Raw genomic sequence first — 9,159 nt, 5'->3', positions numbered from 1 at the left:
ACTACAGTGGCTGCAACCACCAGACTGTGGAACTGGCGCCACCCACTGCTTATCTCAATGAACGCATAGCGGAAACGAGCATTCGTTCCCATTTTCTTTTGCAGATTTTCTTGAAATTTGGTTAACATATGTTAAAGATTTGGATGGAAACCTAGCTTGTGGCTCTTGTGTTGCAGGCTGCCCCTCTGGCTGTGAGTCAATGTCGCTGTTGCCAATGACCGAACAGTGTTGTTACTCCTCCATCCAAACATTGTTAAAATGAGGCAACATGATGAGATATAAAAGGAGAACACATTTACACAGAATATATTTTGGCTGTGGCAAAAAAAAAAAAAGAAAAAAGAAACGGAAATGAATTTAAGCTAGACATTAACACAGTATTTGTCATCCACAAACCAATACAATGATATTGAAGACAGGTCAAAGTGGTTTGTTAAGCTTCTTATTGGAGGAATGTGCTGTGCGTATTCAAAATAAGTACTGCAACTTCTGTGGGTTCGCCCATTTTCAGGACTCAGAAGATGAAGTAACACTTCAGACACAGCTCCAGGTGAGGTTCTGTCTCCATTCCAAATCAATGCAAAGACTGCAGGACCGATTGTTCCCAACAGTTCCCAAAAACACTGTGCTGCAGGGGGCGCTATCTTCTTTCAAGATTTTCCCAGACGAAGCTTGTGAAGCTGAGATTTTCCATATCTGCAACAATAATTTTGATGACACAGATTAAAAAAATAGATAACAATGGAATAGGAAACCACATACTGTACTCATAAAGCAAACCAAATAATTTAATTCATGCAAATTTATCCGAATGTGTCAGACCATCATTCCTTCCTCACTGTATTTTAATATACACAAATGTTACGACAAAAACAAACTAATGCAGGTCTAAAATATCACTTAGTGTATGCATCATTAAACAATACATGAAGATACAACAGTTAAATGCTGTAGAAATCAGGGCCAGGGTTGAGGCTGGTTGGTTGGGTTTGTTTTTTTTTACTTTTCTGTCATTTTTACTTTTAGAGAGAGATGAAACAAATTAAATACTTTATACTCTCGACACCTCAGACCTCTTAAAACTCTTAAAATAAGTTAAATGCTGAACTTGAATAATATGTGAAAGTAAATGTAAGAGAATTAAAGCTCAACCCCTACCAATGGCGTGGACTAACCAGAAATTCCCAGAGATTACAGTACCAGCCATTGTTTGGAACAGGTCAGCCAGCGGACCAGTGGGGCAGTGCTGGAAACACTGGGTTGGAGAGGTTTACACTCAAAATAAATGAGATATTTAAATACAGGGTTTTAAACTGGTTACTGGCTTGGCATATTAAATTATTAGAAGCGCTAATCTTCAAAAATCCACATCACTGTGAGCAAACTGACAAAAAAGTCAAAGCCACCAAAAACTAAACTGTTGATGATCACCATGTATAATTAAGCATAAAATATCACCTCTTTGTTTTTCTCAACACATACTCAAAGCAGAGGATGAAAGAGAGAGAAAACACAGCAGTCAGGATGTTCTTCACATGTTCAGGCTGCTATTAGGCCTGAAATCTCTAAGCCAACAGGCCACAGACAACACACACACACACACACACTCACACAGACCTAATAGAATCAAAGGCATTTCTCCTGTGCAGCAGCCGACCCAGTGGGTTTGTTTAAGGCTCTCTGTCACAGCAAGCTGTCAGTTCTACTGGAGCGCAGCCTTACTGACAGAGCAGGGAGTACACTAACACACATACAGACACAGACACACACACACACGCATGCGTGCATACAGTACACATACATAACAGCAAGCTATGACTGGCCACTGTCAGTAACCACAGTGGATGCGAGGAAAGTCCTGCAGAGAGTGAATATAAGTAAGGCTGCTGGTCCAGATAATATACCTGGCCGTGTACTCAAAACATGTGCCAATCAGCTAGCTGATGTTATTACTGACATATTTAACATCTCACTCTCACAGGAGACTCAAGACAGCCATCATCGTCCCTGTTCCTAAAAAGTCTGCTGTGTCTAATCTTATTGACTGCCACTCTGTGGCTCTCATCCCTATCCTGATGAAATGGAAACATCCCTGCCAGCCTGGACCACCACCAGTATGCTTTCAGCCCGGCTCAACATCAATATAATCTCGCCCATGGAGCTGATTGGAAAACTTAACACCGGGCTTGAGTACAACACTGAAACTGGATATTGGACTTCCTCACATGCGGACCCCAGAGAGTACAGATTGGCAGTCACACCTCCTCTATGTTAGTGCTCAACACTGGAGCACCCCAGGGCTGTGTGCTCAGCCCACTCCAGTTCACACTGTACTACCATGACTGCACTCCCGCAAGTCAAGAGAACGCTATTGTTAAGAATGCAGACGACACCACCATTATTGGCTGCTCTACAAACAACGATGAGAATGCATATCGGGAGGAAATCAACAGTCTTGCAGAGTGGTGCGATTGAGAACAATCCACTGCTCAACGTCAGCAAAACCAAGGAGCTGGTTGTTGATTTTAGAAAAAAGGAGGCAAAGACACACCCCAGTCTACAACAGTTATAGGTTCCTTGAAATCACTATCACTGAGAACCTATCTTTGTCATCACATATCACCAGGAGCAATAGAAAGCATCCTGACCGGAAACATCACAACCTGGCAAAGTTCATCACGGCCCAGGACAGGAAGGCTCTACAGCAGGTGCTGTCATACCACCAGACTACAGAGCAGCTTCACTCCCCAGGCTGTGAGACTCCATGATTCATCATTAACACTCCCTTTTATAAAAAAAAGGATTGTTTTGTTTTTTTCTGTGAATGTTGCACAAATGACTCAAACCTTGTTGTGTGTGTCTCATGTTAAGTGCTTAGGAGTTTGGATACAATTGTACACCAATCAGGCATAACATTATGACCACCTGCCTAATATTGTGAAGGTTCCACTTGTGCAGCCAAAACAGCTCTGACCTGTCAAGTCATAGTCGTGGGGCGCACCAGGGCGTTTTATAGTGGATCCTCTGGGTCCTGTATGTTGGGGGGTGGGGCCTCCATGGATCAGACCTGCTCCAGCACGTCTTACAGATGCTCGATCAGATTGGGATCTGGGGAATTTGGAGGCCTGGTCAACACCTTGGGCCCTTTATTGTGTTCCTTGAGCTGTTCCTGAGCAGTGTTTGCAGTGTGTCAGGGCACATTGTCCTGCTGGGGGGCCACTGCCATCGGGTAGTGTTGTTGTGATGAGTGGGTGTACTTGGTCCACAACAGTGTTTGGATGGGTGGTGCATGTCAAGTGGCATTCACATGAATGCCAGCACCCAAGGTTTCCCAGCAGAACATCGCATTGTGATGAGATGATCAATGTTATTCACGTCACCTGTCAGTGGTTTTAATGTTGTGGCTGATCGGTGTATACTCTCATGGTTGATGATGAAAATAGTAATCATCAAAAGTAATAACTGGATTTTCTGAAATTATTATTTCTTACTGTTAAGGAATCTTTTTTAAAAATTGTAAAATGTAGAGCAGCAGAAGTATTTCAGGTTGTATTCTGTTCTTATGTGGGTATGGTTGTAATGACTTTTTATATAAAATGAACTCAGTCATCTCTTGGGAAATTACGGTATTTTCTGAAAGCCTATTTTTTTTCCATTGATAAAGGAATGGAATAAGTTTGAAAAACAGTTTCTCAGTAGTATGTCTATCGCTGTATAATACCATGCTTTCAACACAGACATTAAAAGGTATTTCTGCTTTTTTTTTTTTAGATGAATGTAAAGTGTAGATGTGATGGTTAAAGTGATAGTGAAGAATGTTAACCTACAAGGGGGCCTTGGGGCAAAATTAATGATATGGGCTCCTTTTGATTCCTGCATTTCTCATTTATAAAATACTTGCCTAACTGTATGCTGTTCGATTGCTGCACTGTGCTTTCATGGTTGGGTTCCTGTCAACCTATCGATGTCAAAACAATTTGATGCTTGGAATATGAGAATAGATTAATCGATAACAAATTAAGTACAAATAAGTCGAAACAAACACCAACCCATTCCCTCTGCGGCCTGGCCATCAGATTGCCTATTGGTGACCTTGAGTAAGCACAACTGGACGAAATGAAAATGACAGCAATAACGAAACCCAACCCTGAACTATAACAGTGGCTTAAAGAATGCTTATGCATCTATGCACAAGTTTCTTGTGCATCACAGATCGTAAACTTGCTTCCAATGTTTCATTTTGAAAAAGTGTCAGCCTACTAAACGAGCTTAGAAATGGGAAAAAAATTGGTGAATTCCTAAATTGAGTGTAATTTAACGACGATTACCGAGACCCAACACGAGCACTCTGAAATTCTCTTTGCTCCACCAGCATTTGGAAGCATCATCAAACTTTGACTTCAAGGTTGTGAAATTCACTTTCTTTAATATCTGCCATGAATAAATTAACCAGTTTGTGCCATCCAGTTCCATCCATCTACATGGAAACTAACATCATCTTTCTTCCATCCATTTCCCCCATTTTCAAGTGTCAGAGTAAAGTGGCCTGGTGTACAGAACACTGTTAAGCATTTGCACTCATCATTTAATCATCATACCTCGTCCTTTGATTGATGCCTAATGAATGCCCGGGGCCTTGGCTTACAAGACAATCGCTAACAGAGGCTTGCTAATGGGTTATGCCTGTCTGCCAGACAGCCCAGGCTTCAGGCTGAGAAGTCTGCGCTTGCACTGGAGCTTTAAGACAATTTATTCCATCATTTCTCATACAGATTTGGCATACTCACAGCATTCTAAATAGACAAAAGCAACCCATAAATACATTTTCTGATCTGGTCTTTCCTTTTACGGACAGCACTTGTTTAGATATGTGAGTTATATATGAGAGCGAGAAATGGAAGAATTGAGCTCATAATGTAAACAAGGCCTCTTAGCATCTCTCTCCCGGCAATTTCACAATTAGCGGCCACATCACTCATCACTCGCTAATAGCCGCTGGCAGTAATGGTGTGAAACTAGTGAGGAGACAGGGTTTGTATCTTAAAAACAGTGCAGAGCTGCTCCAGTGCTGCATATCCCACTTCACACTTAATTTCCCCTATACTTAATTCTGTATGGGGTCACTGGGGAGGGGAGCTTTCTTGGTGGACAATAAAAGCAAAACTATGTGTTGTAGGGAAACTCTTAAAGTGATTCTGAAGAGAGGTAGAGTACCACAAGTACACAGCCATTCTGAAGGTGTTTAAGTTGCCTAACCCTTACCATGTATTAACTATAGCCTATGTGCTACAGTCACAATCTTTTTCTTCTGTGGTAGAAAAATAGAAATACTGTTGTTACTGAACCTACTCAGGATTGTTTTATTCTTTACTGCAAAGGCGAGGCAGTGATACAAACCAAGGGGAAACCGAAAACACTTCTGTCCCATGGACGTCAGATTTGTGGTAATATCATGACTGTTAAGACAAGGAGCTGAAAATTAATCAGCAGAATTTTTGGGCAAAAAGACGGAACAGACATTCCTACAAGTGATGTGTGAATACTGCTGAGCAAAAGGTACGATAATTAAAAAAAAAAAAAAAAAAGACTAATGATATGTTAATGCAGCAGAGATGATCAACATCCTGCTTTGACCTTTGATACTTCCAGCTGAGCTCCTCACAGCAAACCTTTGTTTCCTGTCATTCTTCTATCTGCTCCAGGCAGGTCAAGCAGTGTTGATGCTGCTGCTACATTTTATTTGTCATACCCCACATACCCCCCAACACACACACACACACACACACACACACACACACACACACACACACACACACACACACATTTAATTTAATTAGAGCAGGTGCAGCCTCCCTCTCTGCCAGTAGTGTCAAGGCGCTTGGAGGAAGCCAACACTATCACTGATTGCTTCTAGATAGGAAGAAATATGATTAGACCACGTGTTTGAGTTGGCCTATGTGTGTGTGTCTGTGTGGGACGAAATCTGATTGTGGCTTTGTTAGTGGTGAGAGCAGAGGTAAGCTGAAGGGTTGAAAACGATTTTGAAATGATTGGTTATTAGGATACAAAAGGAGGGGGAAAGACAGAGGAAGAAGGAGTTAGCTGATATATATATTTGCTGAAAGATACTGCCAATTCTGGCTTCTGCAAGGGCCAATTTTAAAATTAACTTCAACATATTGGGGAATTAGCTTTATTTCCCCAACAGTGAGATAAAAACAATGTCGATCTCATGTTTGTGGATCATGTGTGGAGCTGCAGTCTAGTTTGGCCAAGCTTAGCATTAGTCTAGTGGGAAAACATTCAGCCTGGCTCTTTCCAAAATAAAGAAATCAGCCTACCATCATCTCTAAAGGTGACTGAAAGTAAGGATGCAAGTGGACATGGACAGACTCGAGAAAAGCACATGCATTAATCCAAACCAGTACAGAAAGAGAAACAAAAAAATGAAATGTTTGGTTTCAGAGGGAGTTACATGCTGAAGCTATTTCTTGGTGAACAACTCAACTTTTTGAGGTCTTCTTTTGGTGTGTTTGGATCAATGCTAACAGCATGTAGCCATTGTTTGAGTAAGTCCAGTTCTTTTTAATCTGAACTGTGTCCAAACTCCATATTACCTTAATAACAATCTATTTGCTGCACCCTACAGAAGATTTCAGACACTTTTGAACCAACATCATTTGACAACTGTAATTTCTCCATCTGTACAATGGCACTCTTAGCATAAAGTAGTGTACATGCTATGGACCTTGAATGTGACAAAGACTTGGATATAATGGCTCAGCCTGGATATGACGGCTTAGCCTTGCTTCCAATTTTCCTTCCAAGTGCATGACACTGGGCAAAAAGCAAAAAGGTACCCCGCGCATTTCCCCATAGACCGCTATCATAAAAGAGACATCTGTAAAACTGTTGGCAGGACGTCTTGAACTGCAAACGTTACATCATATTGATTATGAATTTTTGATCCATGGAGGTTTATATTCAAACAACTATCCTTAAGTAAGAAGAGCGATTTAAAAATCTGTAACGTCATCATAAGGTAAAGTCTAGGAGAGAGCAGGAACTTGTTGGCAGGGGCCATCGGGAAAAAGCAGGCCGAGTCTCTTGTTTTTTCAACCTGTGCCTCAGCTGTAGATGCTGCACAGAAGTACTGGGTGGATCGTTATGTTCATAAAGAAATAGTTCCGCTCATAGCTGTTGATTTCACATGTCTGTTCGGGCATCATGTAAATTAGTTGGCTTTAAAGATTTTGGTAGGACTTTTTAAAGCCATGCTGTCCCTATCTTGACTCCAGCTCCACACTGCACAGACAAGACTACAATCTGATAATATCGCCTTCAGAAAGATATCAAATAAGCACATTTCCTCAAAAGTAATTGGTATCCATCTCCATCCAACTTAACATTGTCAAATTATCTGAGGTGATGGCGAGAAAAGAGTTGATGGAGAGAGAGAAGGTAGTGGAGAAAGGACCAGAGGAGGAGGAAGGACGGCACAAGATCCCTAATCTCTCATTATTAGTTTGATTTTCAAATGGGCAGGGGGTAAACATGAAAGCTTTGATTCTCTGTGTAATGAGATTAGTGCTATGAAAGAGAGAAGGGCAGCTCGAGAGGGAGGAGGGGGGACGGATGGAGAAAAGTGTGGTGAGAAGGAGGAAAGAATGAAGAAGTGACCTTTGCAGAATGAGGTAAGGAGAGAGGGACAGACCCTGCTGAGAAGGTGTGAGAAGAAAAGGGAAAGGGAGGAGAGATAGAGAGAGGAGGGAGGGAGGGAGGGAGGGAGGCAGGAAGGACTGGGATAGAGTGACCCTGGCGAAAACAGATTAGTCGACCATGAAGAGGATTACCAGCAATGATAGTCCCTCTGAGAAACAGAGTCAGTCCAAGCCAATGCAAACACACACACACACACGCACGTGCGCGCGCACACACACACACACACACACACACACACACACACACACACACACACACAATAAACACATCAAAGTGTTCAGCATCAGACCAACCTGTCTGGCTAATGCAAACACACACACACACACACACACACACACACACACACACACACACACACACACAAAGGCTCCCACACATAAATCCAACAGCCATCATTACTTTGTTCATTTTAGTTAAAAACAACTCAAATTACCTTTAGGCCACTGGTCAGGTTGTTCTCCCTTCAGGGGACTGCTTGACAAACCTCAACCTCAAAAACACTCATTCTCAAGTCTCACAAGCTTAGTTGTTACAGGCGGTACCTCATCTAGATTGACAAAATCAGTTATAGGCTGTCAATCAGTCGGACATGACTTTGAAAATACAGTAAATTCTTGCTGGCAGTGCCTCGACGTAAAACTTGAGCGAGACTTGTGTTTCTGGCTACAAAAAGGTTGCTGTTATTTGACAAAAGGTCTGTCTCTGCAGGAATGGTTATCCCCCCATAGGATTATGTTCCAGCCAATGCAGCTGTGTCGCGGCTGCCAGCCGAGCCAATCTACTGAACTGATTCCAAAACTTTGTAAGTATGAATCATTTACATACCAAAATATGTAAACAGAAAAACACTTCACATGAAGTGATAATAATAAAGGGTGAAGATTTGTGCATTATTCCCTGAGAAATTAGCGAAAATGTTGAAAGCAATGTTAAAGACAGTGAGAAAAAATTCCTGGATCTGCCCCTTTACATGAATCTGCACCAAAGGTTAATGGGGTCCCGAGACCCAGAGTTTTTGTGTAATCCTGCTGACTGATAAACCAACCAACCAATGGACATGAGCGTAATAATTTGATTTGTGTTTCAAGGCAAGCCAGTTTCACAAAAAATTCAGCACTTTTCGTACAAAAATTACTAAAAAGACCAATTGGGGCAGGGAGATTTTTCTAAACTAAATGATTTATTTAACTATTTTAGTAATGCTTGCCTGGTTGAGAGCATCTACTTCTGTCTCTCACACATACATGCACACACACACCTACGTTTCTGCCAATTTTGCACAACAGCAGAGAAAACAGCTGACTGTCAACAAGTGAGGTTAAACGCGCTGGGCTGACACCTCTGTCTCTCTTTCTGTGTGAGTGTGTGTGTTTGTTTCAGTAGTCAAAACTGCTAATCCCACTCGGCCCCCGCCATCCTGGCTGAATTTACCTGACA

Source organism: Pagrus major, chromosome 24 (genome assembly GCF_040436345.1).
Source record: "Pagrus major chromosome 24, Pma_NU_1.0".
NCBI classification, from domain to species: Eukaryota; Metazoa; Chordata; class Actinopteri; order Spariformes; family Sparidae; genus Pagrus; species Pagrus major.
Note: the sequence above shows the minus strand (reverse complement) of the source record.